Source organism: Microtus oregoni, unplaced genomic scaffold, assembly GCF_018167655.1.
Source record: "Microtus oregoni isolate MIOR12 unplaced genomic scaffold, Mior012 000009F_ref0000495, whole genome shotgun sequence".
NCBI classification, from domain to species: domain Eukaryota; kingdom Metazoa; phylum Chordata; class Mammalia; order Rodentia; family Cricetidae; genus Microtus; species Microtus oregoni.
In genome coordinates this window covers 34,148,647-34,171,978 of record NW_024543068.1, presented here as the reverse complement: position 1 = coordinate 34,171,978, position 23,332 = coordinate 34,148,647, and positions in this window count along the sequence as shown.

Genomic DNA, 23,332 nt, shown 5'->3' with positions numbered 1-23,332 from the left:
AGAGGATTGGGGTTTGTTCCCAGCACCGACAAGGTGGGCTCACAAACATTTGTATCTACAGTTTGAGGGGATCTAATGCCATCTTCTGGCTTCCATGGCTACTAGGTTTCCATCTACAGAAAATACACAGGTGCATACACGCACACACACACACACACACACACACACACACACACACACACACACACACCACTCACAACTTCATAAAAGAAAGACCTTCCCCAAACTTCTGATTCCTAACCCAGCTGTGTAGGTGCTCATCAGCATTCAGGGGGAGGGGCAGAAAGCATAAGGAGCTCAAGGGCAGCCTCACCTATACCAGGACTGCGAGATAATCCTGCGGTCCCTAAAACGATTTCAAAACTAAATTAAATTAGTTCTGATTTCTTTTCTAAGTGCAATGCCTTCTATTTCCAGATGGGATTATTGTGCAGTTAAAAAGCTAAACACCATAGCATATTTATTTCCCCTGGGGGTAGTCCTAGCAATACATTCAATCCATGTGGCTAAGTTTTTTAAAGATCATTTTCAGAAAAACAAACTAATCACATTGCAAGAAGTTAAGAAACATTGACTCATCATGTCGATTTCCCCTTTATTGTACTTTCCCCTCTCTCAGGAGGTGTTCAATCATATTTGAGTTGCACTTAGGATAAGATGAGTTAGGGGATTTGTTTGTTTCTCAGCCATTTTGGTTTATACTTATTTACCATTATTCTGTTGTAAAAATGGAATTCAGAATTACTTCCACATTCACTTGACTTTGTGAGCCCTAAGATAACTGGCCAGAGATTTCATTGTAATGTGAACATTCCCCGCATCACTGGGAAGTGGAAAGATATAGGTCATAGAGCCATGTTAGGATTATATTATGAAATTATTGACACATGCTAATGATTAATGTCCTAGTTTGGTTCCATTGTGATGATAAACACAGTGATCAAAAGCAACTTAAGGGAGCAATGAGTTTATTTGGAATACATGTTCTGATCATATTTGGTCACTGAGGGAAGTAAGGACAGAAACTCAAGCAGGAGCAGAAGTAGGTGCCATGGAGGTAAGCTACTTAGTAACTTGAATCCTTTGGCTTGCTCAGTTACTATTCTTACACAGTCTGGACCATCTACATGTGGGAGGCATCAACCATATCAATCATAAGTCAAGAAGATGTCCTATAGATATGCGCATGGCCCAGTGTGATGGGAGTTATCCCTTAACTGAAGATCTCTCTTCCATGGTGACTGTAGTTTGCATCATGCTGACAAAACTAACTAACATAAGTATTATCACTTTAAGATTAACTATTCTGTAAAATAATTGAATTGATTGAAGTCTGACAGTTTTTGTGTGAAAGAAACTTGAGAAAGCTTTTCTTTCTAACTTTGTCAAAATCATAAGCATTTAAATGATATCATTATTCATACACCTTGAAGAGGAAACACTTCCAAATCAGTAATATTAAAATTCAATATGAAAATTGATATTACAAAAATAATATTTGATTTCAGCTGTGAGAAAGAAAGATTTTCAGTTCCCAGTAAGGGTGACTGCATTTCATAGCAAGAGCATCAGCGTACCAAGAGCAAGGCAGTTTATTTTAGGAGTTTGCAGAGCCAGGCGTCTAGCCCAAAGGGCAGGCACACTGACCACAGAGACTTCTTTAAGGCCTACCACTAAGCCCCTTCTCCCTCCCCCTTATCATCTCAGGAATCAGGAGGGAACACTCTTACATGTCATCATTGACTTGTCTTGTCCTAGGTTATTTATGTTTGTCTTTTATCAACAAAAATAGGCAGGTGGAGTTCATCTGTAAGTTTTACAGCCTGTTTATTTTTAAGTCTTTTAGGGTGTATAACGTTGTAGGCAAGTTTGGCTGTCAATATTTTTCTGCTTTAAACTTTTAGTTGGTTGGGATGGGCATAACCAGCAGTGTGTGTGTGTGTGTCTGTGTCTGTGTGTGTGCATGTGTGTGTGTGTGTGTGCATGTGCACTAGAGAGAGAGAGAGAGAGAGACAGAGAGAGACAGAGACAGAGAGAGAGAGACAGAGAGAGAGAGAGAGAGAGAGAGAGAGAGAGAGAGAGAGAGAGAGATTTTAGCTTAGCTGTGAACCAAGGTGGCACATAGCAGAAACAGATACAGATACCAAACGTTAGGGGCATTTCCAGGAATCCTATGAAATCCTGCAGAAGGAGCAGAAGGACTGTAGGACTCAGTGTTGTCAAGGGCACCACAAGAAGACCCACAGAATCAACTAACTTGGGTCTGACAGAGACAGAACTGCCAACCAGGGAGTCGTCATGGGACTGATCTAGACCCTCTTTTGTTATGTGGCAGCTGTGTAACTTGGCTTCTTGTGAGACTCCTAACAGTGGGAGCTGGGCTGTTTCTGACTGTGTTGTCTGCTTTGGGGACAGATTCCTCCTACCAGATTCCCTTATCTAATCTGAATAGAAAAGAAGGTGTCTACTCTTACTGTAACTTGATGTACCATGACTGGCTGGTATTCATGGAAGACCTGCCAGTATCTGAGAAGAAACAGTGGAGGAGTAGGTTAGGGAAGAGGTGGAAGGGGAGAGGGAAGAACTGAAGAGAGGGGATGGAGGGTAACTTAAATTGGGATGTAAAAACAGAACAACAACAAGAAATAAACAACAAAAAAGATTTAATTTCTTCTTAGTTGTTTTTATTTGATTGGTTTCATGTATTTTTGAAACAAGGTCTTTTTTTGTAGCCCAGGCTATCCTCAAATTTGTGAGCCTCCATTCTCAATTTCATGAGTGCTGTGATTACAATCATGAGCAACTGTGGGATTCTCTCTGGAATGAGGATTCGGATCCAGTGAAAGTCAAAGAGAGGAGCTGCGTTCCCAGGTGGACTGTAGTTGGGACAGCTCCTGGAAGAGCAGCACTGAGTCCAGTTTGCATTCACATTTTACACACTAACACCGCAGGTGGAATGAACAAGCAAGCAAGCAGAATTTTCAAAAGCATGCATTGCAGTTACCTGAGGTGGTGCTGGTCGCTTTTCAGAGGCATTTGCTATAGCAGACAGGTATAGGCTTTTAAGTTCATTTGTTAAGTAGCTATCTATTGTATTTCATGCATATTTTCTAGGTCATTCTGTTCCAGGAAGCAAGATTAAATCATGTTTGGGAACAAGTAGAACAAGCCATATGTTAAGCCAATCACTAATAAATCAATAAATCAGTATTTACTGATTGACCTTTCCTACCTTATTGTACTTTGCAGTCAAACATATTTGTTCATGATAATTTTTTGTGATGATCCTTATAAATCCTTTGTATTGCTTTTTTCACATTTTATTTTACTTTGATAATTTTGACCTAGCATGTACTTATGTATTTTACTATTTATAAGTACATTGTCTTATCTGTTATTTCTCTACTAGAAAATCAACACCACACACCAGGAACATTTGCTCCTCTCAGTTAAATGTATCCTGTAATGCCCAGAATGCCCAAGAAGGTGGCTGGCACAAAGTAGGTGCTAGGTGAATATTTATTAATAAAAATTTATTAAAATGTATGGTGGAGGGAATACATCTGGAATTAGTAAGTAAGTCTCACAAAGCAGTGTTAATGATCTCAATGTGTTTTCATAGTATTTTATAATAATCCACAGAATAGCATAGTTTGAGTGGTATTATTTGAAATTTACTCTTCACATGATATTCTTTGGCCTAGTCATGATCATCTTTGCATTCTGAGGGTATAAAATGTGAACAAAGACACAAGATGCCTTAAAATAAGAACTATTAAAATAGTTTAAACATTTAAACATGTTTCCCCCCATTAAACATTTTACTCTGAAACGTAAAGATAAACGTGTTTCCCCCCCTCAAACGAGAATTCTAGAAAATTGTAGTGTTTACAATCTAAATTTTCTAGTTGGAAATTCTAGCCAGAGGATATTTGAGTTCTATGCTCAGCATGAAAGTAGAACGCTAGTAGTTAGAGATTTTAGAACCAGAGAAGGATCCATAATGGATAATTCAATTAAGCCTATTACTTGCCTATACCTGAGCACGAGACAGTGTGCTTCTGGGAACACGAGCCCTTACCTAGCTCTCACATCTGTGGGAAGAAAAAAATAACCAGAAATGTTCTGAGGATCCTCTGCATTTGGAGCTTTCATTCCAGAGCAGTGCCTGGCAAACTGTGTAAAGAAAATGGTGATTGCCAAATATTGGTTAAAGAAAAATACTGCTAGGTGCAATAGAATTGAAATGGCATTTGCTTTCTGTTCAAAGTCTTTATGGTGTGCTGCAATGCACATACACATCCTTCATAAGTTTCTGTTAAATGAATCCTCCAACTTCTTCCTTGACTGCTTCCTCCTTGAGACACATTTTAGAGGGATTCCTTACATGAAAAACCACGGTGTGGCATATGTTATTGAAAAAGCAAGTCAATGGAAGGGACCCTGAGTGAAGTGGTGTAGTATTATAAACGGTTCAATGCTAGGAAAAGGTCTGGTGGACAAGCAAGAACTGGTTTTTCCTACCACACATCTTCTTGCCAGCCCTTTATACCAGTACTGAGACTCATGTCTTACATACTGGACACATCTTTCTTTCAGAAAGGCATGCCAGCTGATCATATGATTGTATGGGATCTTTAAGTGCTACCTTAAGGTGAATTAATCGGAAGAATTGCTTTATTTGTAGCAGAGTTGATCCCCTATGCATTCTAGTGGCTTGAAACGACCCTAATCATTTTGCCAAACATTATAGGTATTTTTCAGGCAGTGTGATTAGATCAAAGTTGTTTGTAGCTATGAAGCGTTATTTTCTTTTGGCCATGCTTGGGAGTGATCTGCATTTTCATTATACTGTTTGATGGAGTCTGCTTTTTTCCCCCCTAACTGAACAGCCCTCACATCTGGAATGTTTCACAAGAGAGTGCAGCAGCTAGGGGAAAAGCTGGTTGATTTCAAAGTGATCTCTAGTCTTATGACCATCCCAGCTCCAGCACAAAACCAAGTGTGATTATAGCCTCCATAAAAGGTTGCAGGCCACAAAAGGACAGGCTCCAACTCAAATGCAGAATAATACCAATGTATTTTGTTCTTTAGACTTGTCTGAGGCAAAAAAAATATGTATAAAGCACTTAATTTAGTTGAAGAAATATTTGCTGAGTACCCATCACATGCAAAATAGTTTCATAGTTTCATGCAAATACCTAGAATGAAACAATGATCTCAAATTTGAATCAGCAAAACAATGGATATCATGAGAAAAGGTTTTCTTCCGTACCTCTGCATAATTCCCTGCTGAACATTTGTCTAAGCCACGTGGGCTGGGAAAAAGACTAGCAGTTTTGGCACTACAGGCCTACTGATTCCATGTCAATGTTCCCATATACACCGGCATTAGGCAAGTCGGACATCATCTGACAGTTAGGTCCTCAGACAGGAATCTGTCAATAATTTTACCAGCTACAGATTACTTCTCATTGTTTTAGAAATGGAATGAGTAAATCTAAATAAAACAATGAAGGGATCTTTGGCATGATTTATCATTTTGAAAATGAGATAAAGTGGCAGATAAATCAAGTATCAGCAGATGTAAGTGTCATGTGATTCGAGGTGCAGAGGGAGCTGGAATCAACAGGAGATGTCAAGATGCAGTTCTGGAAAGGGTTCAATCAAAGGTATATTTATGTTTTATCAGTATCAATATATGCACATAGAGAATATAGCAACAATAGAAAGGTAGAGAGAGAAGAAAGTAGGTCAAATTAATGTGTCAGAAGATAAAGAACAAAGGATCTAGAGAAAGGGTAGCTTTATTGATACTAGTTTTCATTCAGAGATTAGCACAGAGAAATATTAGGCTGAAATGAATTCTTAGGAAGATTGAAAAGTGGCTCAGTATTTAAGCCTGGCATGTGTTATGTTTTTCTGTTTAAAATGTGCTCTTGAAGAAAGGAAACTTGGGGTCTATCTTATCATTTAGACAGAAAAAGGTGCCCAAGGTGATGCTTCTGCCTGACCCAGTCCACACTGAGTGACAGGAATGAGAATTAAGAAAACCTGCATCCAGCATTCCCACTTAATTTTTTCCCCCTCACCAATGTCCTAGGGTTATAGTGAAACTTTTCAAAGCTCAGAGGATCCAAGGAGCCACATTGCTGGCACACTCTCTTAGGTGAGTCCTGGCTAATGATCTGTGACTACCCTACCTAAGCAAACTGGGCAAAACAAATTTCCTGGTACCGGAAAATCTCCATAATGCCACCTGAGAATAAAGATGATTCCAAGTTAATGCAATGTTAATCGTTATAGGTAGGCTGGGCAAGAGAAGCACTTATCATTACCATTCCAGTATTAAACGATAAATTATTCTGAATTAGCACTGCGGTGCCCACAGATGATACAGCGCCAGGGCTGTCCACTGCCACGGGCATCAGTGTTCTCACATCTTAACTTGTTGAGTCCAGATCCGAACCTGAGAAGATGGACCCGGGAGCCTCTCTAAGCTCCTGACATTCAATTAGAGACTAGTTCCAAACATTGTTCTGATTTCAAAGTACGGAAAGTCTTCTACTCAAAATTCATTTGCTAATGCTGCTGAATGACACAAGGAAGGGCTTGCAAGGAATTCATGGAATATAACAGGCTCTCTTTCAGCTCTGCAACACACCCTTGTCCGAATCAGACATGGCTGCAGCTGGGTGTCAGCTCAGCTTGTAAGAGCATTTCAAGCGTCCAATCCCCCTTTGGCTTGTCTTCATGTTTTTTTATTTCTGCCTCAGGCTTTCCCTGAAGCACTGGGAGCTGGCTCAGCCTGGATGAATTGGTGTGGATTAGGACAGTCTCTAAAGAAACCATTATTCCAGGGAGGACAGTCTTGTGAGATAAGGCTTCCTTTTCCTCTTTTCCAGAAGGATCGTCTGCAGCACCTTCCACAGGATTCCTAAGCGGGTCACTGGAGGACTGAGACCACACTCTCCACAGAAGTAGCTCTGTAAAGTGCATGCTTAATTTTTCTTGCCTCTCCTCTCCTTTCCTCTTGCTTCCTGAAACCACATCTAAAATAAATTACCTGTGTCCTGGCCCTTGTCACAGATTTTTCTGTCAGGGAAATTCTAATGAGGACAATCATTCTAAACATTGAAATTTTTAGCAACAATTTTGCACTACATTACAGTTGGGAGGCTGCTAGGTCGGCAGCAAAAAGCAATATGTTCTGATATTTCACTACCATATGGGAATCCTCAGAAACTTCAAGTTAAAAGAAAAAAAAACCAGAACAAAATATGCATAAAACATGGCCTACGATCTAAAGGAAATTCAGCTACTGAGAGAAGCATCACTGGGAAGTCCATTAGAGAAACCATACCACGCAGCTGAAATTGTAGAAGGCCAAATCCCCACAGTATGCTTATGAAGCCACCATCATACCAGAAAAATTACGTGTGCTAAGGCTATGCAGTTTGTATAATTGCATTCATGTTCTTTTGATCACTGTGCCAATATGGCAAACAAACAGTATGTTTTTAGCCATTTTCTAAGCTTGTACCTCTTACATAAGGTTTTCAAGTATGATTCATATGTAATTCAGTGTATTATAGAGAAGGTGCCAGTGTTTTAGATTTATGTGAGGCAAGTGAATTTCTCCATGATCTAGTTTTCTTACAAAAGGCCATGCACTTTTCGGAAAGTTCACATCCTAACTTTCTGTCCTTCAGATGTATTTCAGAAGTGATTGCTATATGAAAGGTTAGTCTTTGAAGGGTTTCTGTGTTTTCCTGTCTCCTTTAAGTGTCAAATATGGGGAGAGGAAAGGCAAACACCATGTATCAAATGATCTGTCATTCATGGGAAGGTGACGGATGGGGTTAGACTCACTCAGGCAGTAAATTCACATCCATTTTCTCAGGAAGCTGTTGACATAGCTTTCTTGAAGTCCCCCTCTTGATGTAGAATGTTATCTCCTTCTCTCCATTTCTCCCCATCTGTTTCTTCCTTCCAGGTCGAACAGGCGGTAACATTTCAGCTATCTTGAAGATCTAAAAACTAAATACATCTGATACAGTCTAAAAGTCAATGCCTTGGCATCTAGAATTTGGCAACGGAAGTAAACTACCTTATGAGTTGTCTTCGAAATGGAAATGCATTGGAAGTAAAGGTAATTATTTATTTCACACACTGTGAAACAGGTGTATCTGCTATTTGGAGATCGAAATAAACACGCCAATTAAAGGCCAATTAAAGCATCAGGTTCACCATAAATGTAGCCTTATTTAATTGTCCCATCTCAGAAAGCTGGCTTTTTGTTATAAAGTAAGTTTTGAAAAATAACACTGATGGTCATTTAGAAGCTGATGGTAGGTGCTAGTGAATCAGATGGAAGTCTACTCACATTTATCTACCTGTGAACCTTTCAAGATGCCAGACTTGCAAACTCTTGTGTTCTTTTCCCATGGAACAAAACATTACATTGTTACATATGTCATGGTGGTCACAATACCGCCATACGTTCTGGTAGAGCATATATGTGTAGGTATAAAAAGTACAGCAAAGTGTGATGTAGTTTTTAGAGATAGTAAGGGAGGCAAATTAGCATTCATAGTCCTCATGTAAACCAGGAATAGACTAACACAGAGATGCCTGCTTTTTTTTTCTTCTGCTTTGGATTTTAATCTCACAATAGTGAAATATGTGATTTCAGAGATCCATCTTTCCCTGGGACCATGGACAGAGGTTAAGTGCTTCTAAACCTGCATTGTTAAATGCTGTTCAGCACTTCTACATGCAGCTACTTTTGCATTGGCACTTTCTTGAAGTCTTTATAGTTTCTGTGAATGAGTGCACATGCATACCCAGAGCAGGCTCCTCTTACCTTTGAATGCCTTCCGTAAGCTGGCAGCCTTACAGGGGAAAGTGTCAGCTAAGCAGTCCCTGCACTGGCAAGCAGCCTCATCGTTCTCACGGCAGCATGACTATTTTGGATGTTTTCCCATTACTCCAGCTGCAAAGACATGACCATGCAAGGCTTGTCCTGGTGTTTGTAGTAGAAATGCTCTCCCTCCCTTAAAAGACTATACCACTTACAATGCCGGCTTTGCAGGAAAGACTTCGAAATATTTTCTAAATACATCATGTGACAATCTAGTTATTTTGATGCTGGTAGTTCTGAAGGCACAGAACAGAATATGCTTGTAGAAGTTGCCTACTCCCTGTACTTGGGAGTACAGCTTTTTGAAGTGAAGGAGACTGAAGCTTACTTTAATGACCTTGACATCTTTGAATAACTTTTTGATATTTATTAAGACAAAGGCAGCCTCTGTTTTACTGTGTGGAGTGGTTGACCACCTTGCTTCTTTGGTCTAATGGCCCAAGGAAAGAGGCAGTGAGGGCCGTGTGACATATTGTTACACATCTTGCCTGTTTCACATCTCAAGTGAATGTGTTTTTGTTTCCTCTCTATTAATTTTCTTTAGATGTCTTCATTGAACATGCATCCCTATGCTTGCTGTTCTACTCGGTGTGTGAGTAATAAAGACAGACAGAAAAATACTTACTGCGACGGTAAAAGAACAGTGAGCCAGTTTGGCTGTAGGCTTTCATTTTGATATCACTGGTACGTATTGCCGAAGACAGCTACAAAATTTCAAGAGCTTTGAGGTCCATGCTAAAACAGCGTCTGGGGTCTGAATGTGTGCAGCATTCATATGCTGTTTTGTGGAGCCCAAAGTAGGCATCGGAGAGACTGTAAGTGTAACTCCGTTCTGCTGGTATAATGGTCCATTTTGTTAGCATAGGCTCCCGGCTGCTTCTTAATGAGCTACAAGCATACTTCAGGAGAAAATTGACTAAGAAACCGAGCCCATTGGGAGCAAATGCTACAACAGGACTTGGAGCAAAAAGAAAATGGGCCACGAAAGGACTTTTCGCTAGGCTACCCTGTGGTATCTCCTGATTGCTGCAGATGCAGAATGAGATCCAACTCGCATTCAAAGGCCCCCAACTGTTAATTTGACAAATTTACGGCGCGAAGAAGAGAAACTTTAAAATTCTCTCAGCTTTGGATCAGTCATTCTTTTCGGTTGCTATTTGTGTCCTTTTACTTTTTGTGGACTCTCGAAAAGAGCTCTGATTGGAGGACTCTGGGTTGTGAGCACCGATAAGTGCTTATCGTTCTGAAAGATAAATAAGAAATAGTGTAATACTCTCAGCTCCACGCGTGCCTTTTTACATTTTAAATTATCTTATTTTGTATCTTTCTTTTATTGAAAATATATTTTGTTTACCATATAATGTATCTGATTACAGTTTGCTCTCTTTCTACTCCCGTTTGCTCCCACATCCTCTTCTAGCTGGATCCACTACTTTTCTGTCTTTCAGAAAATGAACAGACTTTTAAGGGATAATATCATCATAATAATTTCTTCTTCTTCTTCTTCTTCTTCTTCTTCTTCTTCTTCTTCTTCTTCTTCTTCTTCTTCTTCTTCTTCTTCTTCCTTTGTGTGATAGGGTTTCTCTGTAGCTTTGGAGTCTTTCCTGGAACTAGCTCTCGTAGACCAGGCTGGCCTCAAACTCACAGAGATCCACCTGCCTCTGCCTCTGCCTCCCGAGTGCTGAGAATATAGTATAAAATATTATTAAAAATAAATGTCTAGTTTTTTCAGTGGGAACTTAGCAAAACTAAGAAGGATGTGTTGCACATAGATTCCATTAGGTAGAGTAGGAAAGATGCAGTGGTTATTTCTGTGCTACCTGAAACCTACACATTTCTAAGCAATGTATATTTTATTTTTTTCATGCCTGGTGTTTATTTTCCTTATTGATCAGAGAGTCACAGACTACATATGGCTTTTCGAGTAATTAATGACATAGTATATAATTTTTAAGACAACCTTATTTTATGTATCAATCCCAGTTCTCTCTCCCTTCCCTCCTCCTGCTGCTCCCCTCACTTTCTCCCATCCCACTCTCCATCCGTTCCTCAGAGAGGGTGAGGCCGCCCATGGGGAGTCAGCAAAGTCTGTCACATCAATGGATATATTAAATAAGGAGCACTCAACAATTATTTTTAAGAACAATTTGAAGAAATACATTTTTAATCACTTGATAGACCAACAGAAAAATCCCAGATATTAAAAAGTAAAATAACACTTAAAATTATTTTTATTTGTTTATCTAGTGTGGGGGACAGGGAGGCACATGGGTGTGGAGGTAGGGTACAATTTGTGGGAGTCATTTCTCTCGTTCTACAGTGTTGGTTCTGGGGAGCAAACTCAAGATCATCAGGCTTAGATCCTTCGCTGGGTGTGGCATCTCTCCAACATAAAGTAATAATTTTATAAGACTTTTCTTCTTCTTTTTACTATCATTTGGTAACTGTGCGAAGGTTTCAACATCGCATTTATATATTATTTATTATACATTTTGATCATGTTCACCCCTGTTGCTTTGTCCACTCCCTCTTTGACATGTTTTCTTCTTCCACATCCCTTAGAGTCTTCTTTTAATTTTCATGTATGATTTTCCTCTTTATATTCAAATTGTGAGTAAAAAACAAGTGATTCTTTTCTTTGTGTGTTTTTTTTCTCTTAATATGATTATTTCACTTTCTTCCTGGTCTTTCTTCAATCTGATTTCATTCCTCTTTGTGATTTTATCAAGCCTTTACGTGGTTTGAAAATAGATATATAGTGACCAAGTATATTTATATACTGCCATTGTTCCATGAACTCCATTTGTAAATGCTGAATGGGACTTTTGGGATCAAGATCCAGTTTTCTCCCCACTTTTATCTGAAAGCAATAACTATGCTATGAGAACTCCTTTGGTTTAGGTTATCTTTTTACAAATAGAAGTTTAAGATTTTAGTCAACTTATATCTGCTAAGTTAATAGATTGAAAAGCTAAATTTTTGCAGTTAGAGAATGTAGGGATAAGTCCCGCCCCTTAAGGGGCGTGTTCGCCTCGGGCTAATGTCTGCCTATAAATCTGGCGAGCAAGCTCCGAGCTGCGCGCTTCTGCTTTCCTGGTCTCCGCGGGAACGGTGGTTCTGTAAGTCTATTTCTACATTAAAGCTATATATATATATATATATTTACACTCTGTCTGCATTCGTTTACGCCGCTACATTTTGGCGTCCAACGTCGGGCTATTTTGCCCCCGACTCAAGCGGGTAGCCCGCTAGCTAACACAGCACCCTCCCCGGTGCTGTTTTTCAGTTCGTGACTCCGGCCCAGTGCCGAGTCCGAGACACACTCGGCGACACAGGCCCATTCTGCCTGCCTTGGCTAAGTTTTGCAGCGGAACCCCACTGCCTGAATTAGCAGAAGCTCAAGTACTTGCGGTTTTGCAACAAAAGCTGCCACAGTGTCAGATTTGGTCTGTTACAAAGTGACTTGGCCGGTTGTGGTGGCGCACGCCGGTAGGATTTGCTGAAGGAGGCAGAGGCAGGAGGATCACAAGTTTGAGGCCGGCCAGGCAGTGGTAGAGCACGCCTTTAATCCCAGCACTTGGGAAGCAGAGGCAGGCAGATCTCTGTGAGTTTGAGGCCTGCCAGGCCTTGGTAGTGCACGCCTTCAATCCCAGCACTTGGGAGGCAGAGACAGGCGGATCTCTGTGAGTTCAAGGCCAGCCTGGTCTACAAGAGCTAGTTCTAGGACAGGCTCCAAAAACACAGAGACCACCACTGTCAGGAACCGATCTTTGCAGGTAAAAAAATTTTCTTTTATAAATAAAATGTCTGAACACATTACTGTTCAAGAATTTAATGATTTTTTTAATTGTACCATGTGGGAGATTTTACAAGAGGTGTCTATCACCCCACATATATGGATCCTTCTGGGAGTCGTAGTTTTCATTGGCACCAAATGGTTTGATAATAGAAATATGATAAAGTCTTTACGAGACGAATCCAGGATTCTTAAGGTAGAGATTGAACGCTTAAAAACAATTGAGAATGACAACAATCTTCTCAAGAATCAGTTTGAAGTTCTCCAGGCTGATAACAATCTTATCAAGAATCAGTTTGAAGTTCTCCAGGCTGATAACAATCTTCTCAAGAATCAGGTTGAAGTTCTTCAGGCTGATGTTAAGGAGAAATTCATTAGTATGGAAGAGGGAACAGCTGATCTGGACCATAAGATTCAGTCCCTTTCTGTTGGAAAGGAAACATTAACTGAGAGAATCAAAACTGCTGAATGTGACAATCGGATTTTGTCTAAAGCTTATGACAGATTGACGGAAAGATTGTCAATACAAGAAGGCACGGTTTATGCCATAAAAATTATGTCCAAAGATGAGATGTTATCTCTAACGGACAAACTTCATACATTAGAATCCTCAATGAAGGCTTTGGAACATAATTCTGGACAGGAGTTTCAGACATTGCAGAAGGCAATGGTGAACAGAATTGAAAAGATTGAGGAATTTCTAAATTCTGATGAAGAAGAGCAAAGGGTAGAAAGGCAAATTTTAACTACATCTGTGGGTAAGTCTCTCCGGGACAATTTCCACAAAGCTCTACCTACAGCTCTACCTGCCTTTCCAGTAATAACAACAGAGAAGGTGATTGGTTCCAAAAACCCTAGGGTCATCAAGGAGGATACATGGGAGCCTGTGCGTATGAATGATCTCAAGGAAATAAAACAGGCTGTCATGACTTTTGGGATGCAAGCCTCTTTTGTTAAAGAGATGCTAAGATCTTGGGCCACGACAAGCAGAGCAACCCCCTCAGACTGGCTCCAGCTGAGCTCTGCGGTACTCGAGAGTGGACCGCAATTGAAATGGAAATGCTTATTCAGGCAAGAGGCTAGACTCTTAGAACAGCAGGAAAAAGCGAAGGGAATTGACATTTCCCTAGATCAAATTCTAGGTGAAGGGCCCTTTTCCGATCCTCAGGAACAAGCTAATTTGGATGAAAACACACTCTCCATGTGTACTACAGCAGCCTTAAGGGCTTGGGACAGGGTACAAGACCCAGGACAGAGAATGGAATCATTTGTCAGAGTTAAACAGGGTCAGAGAGAACCCTTTAGTGACTTTTTACAAAGATTAACTAAGGCTGTACAAATAGGAATATCTGACCCAGAAGCAAGACGTATAATGATTGAGTCTTTGGCTTATGAAAATGCAAATGTGGAATGCAAAAGGATTTTGGGTCCTTTAAAGCTCAGATCAGCGCCGTTGGAAGAATGGGTCTTGCATACACTCAATGTTGATACATTTGATTATGGCACTGAAGCATGGGTAGAAGAAGCAATTTCCAATGGTAAAAGGAGACACCAGAATACCAAATGTTTTAATTGTGGAAAAATGGGTCATATTAAAAGGAATTGTAAACAACGGGTTTTCAGAAATAATAATAATAATAATAATAATAATGCATCTTTCAGAAATAATAATAATAATGCATCTTCTAGAAATAACAGAAATAGGAGGACTCAGCCTTCAGGTTTATGTAGAAGATGTGGAAAGGGCAGACATTGGACGAATGAATGCAGGTCTACAAGAGATAGACAAGGCAACCTGATACAGCCGGGAAACGTGAGAGGGGGGGCCTCACAGGCCCCCATGGCAAACATGGTTCAGTCATATCCAGTTTCTGCAGAGAACGTGCCTCATCAGGACAATTAGGAAGCCCCATGCCTACTGTTACAAGCAATAATGATCAGAAAGATAAGTTACGTGTGTTTTGGCAAACTTCTATAAATGATCAAAGACCTAAACTGAGAGTGTGTGTAAATGGCATTTTTATTACTGGCCTGCTGGACACAGGTGCTGATGTAAGTATCATTACCCCAGAATCTTGGCATCCGTATTGGCCTCTTCAGAATGTAAATGTTCAGCTCCTGGGAATTGGAACCCTATCTCGAGTAAGGCAGAGCACGAGATGGGTTGAATGTATAGGGCCAGAGGGACAAATAGGAAAATTAAAGCCATATGTAGCCAATATTGCAATGAATTTATGGGGTCGTGACCTATTACAACAATGGAATACTGAAATTAACATCCCTGCTAAATCTAGAGCCTATATTTCTGAGAATAATATTAAAAGATATTACAAACGGAGAAAACCAGCCATTCGGGCTATACAAGAACAAGCAATTGATGTCCCTTCAGAGATACCAACAGCCTTGCCTCTAAAATGGTTGACTGAGAAACCAATATGGACAAAGCAATGGCCTTTAGCTGAGGAAAAGTTACAGGCTTTAGAACAGCTGGTACAAGAACAATTAGATGCTGGACATATAGAAGAATCTACCAGCCCTTGGAATTCTCCTGTATTTGTGGTTAAGAAAAAATCAGGTAAATGGAGAATGGTGACAGATCTCAGGGCCATCAACAAGGTTATTCAACCTATGGGCCCTCTGCAATCTGGAATTCCTTTGCCCTCTTTATTACCAAAAGGATGGCCTCTCATAGTTATTGATTTAAAGGATTGTTTTTTCACTATACCTTTGCAAAAAGAAGATAGAGAAAAATTTGCCTTCACAGTGCCTACTTACAACAATTCTCAACCTTCGAGGAGGTACCACTGGACCGTTCTCCCCCAGGGTATGTTAAATAGCCCCTCCCTGTGCCAATATTTTGTGAACCAACCATTGCAAATAATACGCAAGAAATTTCCCAAATCTATAGTATACCATTACATGGACGACATCTTGTTATCCGATTCAAACATGGATACCTTGAACAGACTGTTTGAAGAAATAAAGATACTTTTACCTAAATGGGGATTGCAAATAGCTCCTGAAAAGATTCAGAAGGGAGATTCTGTTAATTATTTAGGTTATAAAATAGGTTTGCAAAAAATTAAGACACAAAAAGCACAAATTAGGAGAGATCGCCTACGGACTCTTAATGACTTTCAAAGACTGTTAGGAGACATTTCCAGTGTACGACCAGCTATTGGAATAACACCTGATCTAATAATTCATTTGAACAAAACCTTGGATGGTGATAAGGATTTAAACAGTCCCAGAGAATTAACAGCTGAAGCAGAAAAGGAACTGACAATGATTGAGGAAAAATTACAACAGGCACATGTGGACAGGGTGAATCCAGAGCTCGATTGTATTCTCGTCATACTACCATCAAAAATTTCTCCTACAGGAATTTTAATGCAGAGAGATGATATTATTTTGGAATGGATCTTTTTACCACATAAACCAAGTAAGAAACTGAAAACTTATGTGGAAAAAGTCTCTGAGTTAATTATAAAAGGCAAGCTGAGACTTCGTCAACTAGCAGGTATAGACCCAGCAGAAATTATAGTGCCTTTCACTGCTGATGAACTAAAGAAATTATGGGAAGATAATGAACCATGGCAAAGAGCTTGTGCTAATTTTTTGGGAGACATTAATAACAACTATCCAAAAAGCAAGCGGCTTAACTTCATAAAGAGAACTTCTTGGATTCTTCCTCGAATCGTCCGTGATGCTCCAATAACTGGAGCCCGTACATTCTATACTGATGCCAATAAATCAGGGAAGGCAGGTTACAAATCAGAAGACTTGGATAAGGTGGAACAAAGTCCATATACTTCTGTCCAGAAGGCGGAATTATATGCCATTCTTATGGTGCTAAGGGATTTTAAAGAACCTATTAATATAGTTACAGATTCACAATACGCAGAAAGAGTTATTTTACATATTGAAACTGCTGAATTTATACCTGATGACACTGAACTAACCTCATTGTTCCTCCAGGTTCAAGATTTGATCAGGAACAGGCTTTGCCCTATGTACATAACACACATCCGATCCCATACGGGTCTGCCAGGTCCTCTAGCACAAGGTAATGCAGAAATTGATCAATTATTGATTGGTAGTGTGCTACAAGCCTCTGAATTTCATAAAAAACATCATGTTAATAGCAAAGGTTTGAAGAAAGAGTTTTCAATTACATGGCAACAAGCTAAGGAGATTGTAAAGAAATGCCCTACTTGCTCTTTCTATAACCAAACGCCACTGCCTGCAGGGGCTAATCCAAAGGGCACCCAAAGGAATGAAATCTGGCAGATGGATGTGTTCCACTTTGCAGAATTTGGCAAATTAAAATATGTACACCACACCATAGACACATATTCAGGTTTTCAATGGGCTACTGCCCTGAGCTCAGAAAAGGCTGATTCAGTAATCACACATTTATTGGAAGTTATGGCCATCATGGGTATACCTGCGCAAATAAAGACAGATAATGGTCCAGCATATGTATCTAAGAAAATGAAACGGTTTTTTGATTATTATAATATAAAACACATTACAGGTATACCAAATAATCCTACAGGTCAGGCAGTTATAGAAAGATCAAATCGTACTATAAAGGATATGCTGAACAAACAGAAAGGGACTGAAAATACCCCCAGAAATAGATTACATAATGCTTTATTAACCTTGAATTTTCTTAACGCTAATGAGAAAGGAACGACAGCAGCAGAAAGACATTGGATAATGGAAAAGTCTGCTGAACTAAATCAACCGATTTATTTCAAAGATGTGCTGACCTCTCAGTGGAAGCCAGGAGATGTGCTACGTTGGGGAAGGGGTTTTGCTCTTGTTTCCACAGGAGAAGAAAAATTGTGGATACCATCAAAATTAATAAAGTTTCGATTTGAAGAGGAGAAACCTCTTGGAAAGGAGAAATGACAACTCATCCACAACGATGATATTCATACAGGTGGTAAGAAAAACATATAGAATGGGGGCAGGGTTCTGTTCTTATCTCCACAGGAAAACACTCATCTTTGAGAAATTCAAGGGACCCTGGATGTTTGGATACTGACAGATGGAAAAATACCTGCCCAATAGGAAATATCAAGACAACTGAATGGGTTGTGTAAGTAATATTAAACCATATTTCTAAATTTATAAAGCTGGTTTTGAAGTTGGACTCTGGCTCAGTCCCTCTCCAATTCCAAGCCTGTTAGTAAGAGAAAAACCCAGAGTTTCTAGAGTTTCTGTCTCATGTCAAGAGCCATGATATGGGACAGAAAGAAATATGAGTTTAGAAAACATCTTTGCTTCTCTTCATATCTATCATACTTTTCATTGAATATATCTATCATGTCTTTCATTGAATATATATATATATAGTCTATATGATTAATGTTTAAGTTTTTCATAATGAACAATGAGTTTTTCCTGAAGTGACATTTGAAGTTTCCAGGAAGAAGATGGGGCCCCATAACAACAACTCCACCTGGTTGATACGACGTCATGATACTGATAGCGCTACTACAAGACCTGCTTTGGGTACCAGCTGCACAAGACAGTTCCAACTTGGTTAGCTGAAATGGTGGACATCTTATACAACATTTTGGCCAGACCTGCACGAAAATACTCAGAGACTATTTGCAATTTTAAAAGACATTATCTTGAAATTTAACCATCATTTTACTTTCACAGGATCCCCCAGAAAGAACGTCGCCCCTATGACAGCTGGAAGTAATTCTAGAGAACGACGTCCCCTCTCCCAGTAAAGTTTGCCCTTGGGTTTAGGGACATCATTTAGGGGTTGATTATAATTAGTATATGATTGAGGGTTGGGAGAGGAATTTTATAAGCTCAGGGATCATTTTGAAAAAAAAAAAAAAAGAGGGATGATGGGATAATAGACAAATATATTGGTATAGATTCTTGTATATTGATACAAAGTTAAATTATATTGACTATTGTACGCATGCATGTTTCTACCTCTGTTTAAAACATTTTTATGTATTGACATATATTGTATTGATATATATATATTGTATATTTTTACCATATTGCAATGTACATTTCTACCTCTGATTAAGATACTTATATAATGTTTGTGTATTGATATATATTTGCCATATTGCAATGTATATTTGTACAGTGTTTATATTTGGAGGTCATTATCCTCATTTGTTACACAGTTGTTTATTGTCTTAGTCTTTAAGTTAGATAGATATTGAGAATTATATAGACAAATAGTCATCTAAGTTTGTCATTTATAATCAGACTAATCAGGTTCTTTAGATATATAGAGATTATACTCAGTATAGATAGATAATCTTCAACTTCTTCAAAGAGCTGTAGAAAATGGCCTTTAATCTAACTCAGAGTTTCGTGATAGTGAGACACAATTGCTCCTGGCAACACCGCTCTATTCCCGAGAGAATGTTGAGCACCAAAAACACTCCACCTGGAGCCTTTCTATTTGGCAGAACTGGCCTTTGGGCAAAGAAATGCCCATACCTCAACCACTGACACAGATACAGAGCGTGCATCAATGGATAAAACAGGACTGTCATATCCTGCCAAGACAGGGTAAGATAGTTTTGAAAAGTTCCTTGCCTTTAATAATGGTATGTCAGTTATGTTAGGCCTTAGCCAAAATTGGTTGACTCAACGTTGCAAACGAGACTTTGGGTGATTGCCCAGGTAGTCAGTTGTCTCTGTCAATTGTTGCACATTTTGGATATATCTCATTTGTTGAGTAGTGTTTATTCCCTTCTCAGATCTTTGACTGAGTTGAAGATTATATAATTGTAGTTACTCTTTACATTATTTGGACTTCTTGAGATAGAATGTTTAGCAAAGCTTTTGTTCTCAATATTGTTTGTTGTATTTATTATTTGTTGTTATTGTATGTAGTTGTATTTGGTTTAGTTCTGTCTTATTTAGACAAAAAGGGGAGATGTAGGGATAAGTCCCGCCCCTTAAGGGGCGTGTTCGCCTCGGGCTAATGTCTGCCTATAAATTTGGCGAGCAAGCTCCTAGCTGCGCGCTTCTGCTTTCCTGGTCTCCGCGGGAACGGTGGTTCTGTAAGTCTATTTCTACATTAAAGCTATATATATATATATATATTTACACTCTGTCTGCATTCGTTTACGCCGCTACAAGAGAACAATGAAAAGTAATGAGAAAAATTATGTCCTTTTATTGGTCAGATAAAAGCAACTGTTAAGTTAATGGGAAACAATATTTACCTCAAGACAAGCTGTACTAAAATGTACTATAACTTGCTTACTGAGAAACATTGTTCCTCAAAATTTTTCCACTGAGAGTAGAAAGTACACATGAACTCCCATCTCTAAACCAGAAGATTTTTCCAACTGACATCTACTTATAATGAAAAAAAAAAAGGCTTTCTCTCGTATTCTCACTGGGAACATTAATCACACTTAAGGGTAGGTTCCATAAACACAAGTAGATGACCAATACAAAACAAGCTCATTGGTGTTTTTGTAGACATTTTGTCTCTTATTTCTTTGGATGCTTTTTGTCTTACTGGTCTTTTGTTTGCATATTATGGTTTCTGATTATGTGTTTGTATCGTGTGTGTGTGTGTGTGTGTGTGTGTGTGTGTGCATGTGTGTTTGTATTTCTTGAATTTTTCCTTTGTTTTTAAATTTTCTTTCTGGCCTAACTTTCTTGTTTGTTTGTTTTTGCTTGCCTGTTTTCCAAAGGGCTTGTATTTGGATGGGTGAACAGATGGGATCTGGGAGAGGTTGAGATAGGGGAAACTGATCAGAATAGATAATGTAAAGTTTTTTTCTATAAAAATAACAAAAAACCAAAATCTATTGACTATTAGAAACATTTTTATTTGAAATTACATCATTATGCAATGAACATTCCATTTTTGCCAGGAGTTTTAATGCCACTTTAACTCTGAGTAGAAACAACTTAGACTTACAACATAAATGCAGGGCTTCAGAAAAGTGCTGTTGGACAGAGTAATTCATATCTGATATTTTATACTTTCTAGGAAACAAGATAAACCACTTAATTAATTAGGGTTCTGGTTTTTGCTTATCACTCTTCTAAATTTAAATCGTACATAAACAAGAATGCTTGATATCTTCTACTCAGTCTTTTTGAATTTTTTTCATATGCTTTATTTTGTAGAATGCTTGCTTCAAACTTTCTGATTTTTGTCTTTCAAGTTTCTAAATTATTGTTCCCTTCATCCAGTCGAGTTTTCTTTGCAAATACTGGCTGTCCTGGAACTCACTCAGTGAATCAGTGTTGCCTCAAACTCAGAGATCTATTTGCCTCTACCTCCTCCGTGCTAGGATTAAGGGCATGTGTCACCACACTAAGCCTGATATATTTTTTTAAATATCTAAAAATTCCATTTATATTTTATACTTTTGTTCAGTTTACTTCCTTATTTTGTCCATCTCGACCACATTTTGACATGGAAAGGACACTGTAATGACTGTTTCAGCATCTTTACCCTCGTTCCATCATGCCCGTCTTCCGTGGTTCTACTTGTCTGCATGGTTTTCTTTAGGTTACAAATGATTATATTGGCTTTGAAATGCTTTTTGATGTTATTTCAAAGACAGTGACATTTAATATCCTGTGAACAAAAATGCACATTGAATTTGTTCTTACATGTAGTACAGCTACTAGGACATGTTGTGGTCAGTGTCGAAGACAGTGATCAGCTTTTGGTGTAAGAAGTTTCCACTGCAAAGATTATTTTTTTTTTCAAACTTTACTTGATGGCCCATATGTTGAGCCCCTGATGATGGTGGTGATAATGATAATGCTGAAGTCATGAAAATATGAAAAGAGTACAGTTGGCCTTGGGTAATCTTTGGAAATTTTTGTGTCTTTTCACTGTGGTAGTTGTTTCTCCAGAAAGCATGGTTTCTGTCTTGTATGTACTGAACAATACTCAGACAGGTCTTACCTGACGATCTGCAGGGTTCCCACTCTGCAGAGCTTCCTCTTCTTTGATAATAGGACCATGCAGTGTCCATACTTTTCCCTTTTACCATCTGACTTTCAGCTCAGCAGTGAGACGACCAGGCTCTGTGCAATTCCCGTGACTTTGGGGGCTATAGAAAAGAGCTGTAGGCTAATAAGCGTTATAATTTTAGAGTTCAGCTTTTTAATTTCCATTTTCACAGCACATATAGTCTTTAGATGTTTGTGCTCCAATGCTTAAATGGTCATTTCACAAGTTATGTCCTGTGTTCCAGTCCTCTAAGGAGAAGAGTAAATCCTGAGATTGGATCGAAAACAAAGTACATTGAACTCTTTCACAGCATTTTGATTTTTTCGTTCATCCTTTTTAGATGACCTTTCTTCATGTAATTTTCATCTGTTCAAGCTCTGTGTTTGTCTTAAATTCATAATGTAAAATCACAGTCTTATTTACATCCTAGGATATCCAGAGATTTTTATCTTATCATATGTGCACGTCTATGGTAAATATAAACTTATTTATAATATATATATATATATATATATATATATATATATATATATATATAAATCTTCTCACTAGATGACAATAATTTCTCTACTCATTTTCAGTGACCAAAATTGTCTCTACATATTGTCAAACAGCTTTAGGGAAGAGGATAAAGTCTTAAAACCTAAACTACACAATCTGAGCTTGCCCTTTCTAAATTCAGCCTTCAGCTTTAATCACATAATATCATGATCTTATCAAATGCTATGTTGCATTTTCCTAGTACTACCAGCATTTAGCAAACATATTTATATGTGCTCTTTTACACTTTTTCCCAGTGATTCATATAATCTTATCTATTCCATGTTTGCTCACTTGAGTTTTGGTATTCTGATCCCATAGTCCTATGAATTGTAACCTGTCCTGAGCCACCTTTTTGGGGTGACTTCTTCCATGATCCTAGCCATGGCAGGTTTGGACATTCCAGGGTAGGTGTTTGAGGATTAAAAATGTTAGATGGGAGGAACAGAGACAAGCAAGAAACACAGAGACATAGGATAGTATTGGGAGTGCAACTCAGTGAATACTGAATGCTATTTATTTTCTGTACACTTTTAGAGCCCAATACAAAAGGGGGGGATGAAGACAAAAGACTGTTTTAACATGATACAAAGGACAACCAGTACAATTACTTGCTCCAATACTTGAGACATCAAGTCATCAATTTCTGAGCAAAACATTAGATGTGTGGGCAGTAAAAATACACTAGACTAAGTATCCTGCAGGTGCTGCTCCCTAGGTCAAATCTCCTATTTCAAAAGAAGGAGCAGAACTATGCTTGAATTCTCTGATTTTTGGTCAGGGCAGAGCAGATCTACCTCTGTGGGTCATTTTAATGTTTAAAACATCAAGTAACCACACGCTATGTCAGGGTGTGTAGCCACAATTGTTGTCAACAATTTTGAGCAAGCAAAATAAACTCAAACCCTCTGACCTTTGGACAAGATGGAATAGGCTCACATTTTTGGATCCCAACAGTAACCCTCATCATATATTAAAACTGAGTTTCCATGTTGGCTTTTTCTATGACTCTTTTTTTAATCTTTCAATCTGTATAATCCCTACTGTGACTTAAATTTTTCAAAATTAGAAAGTAGGGGCACAATTA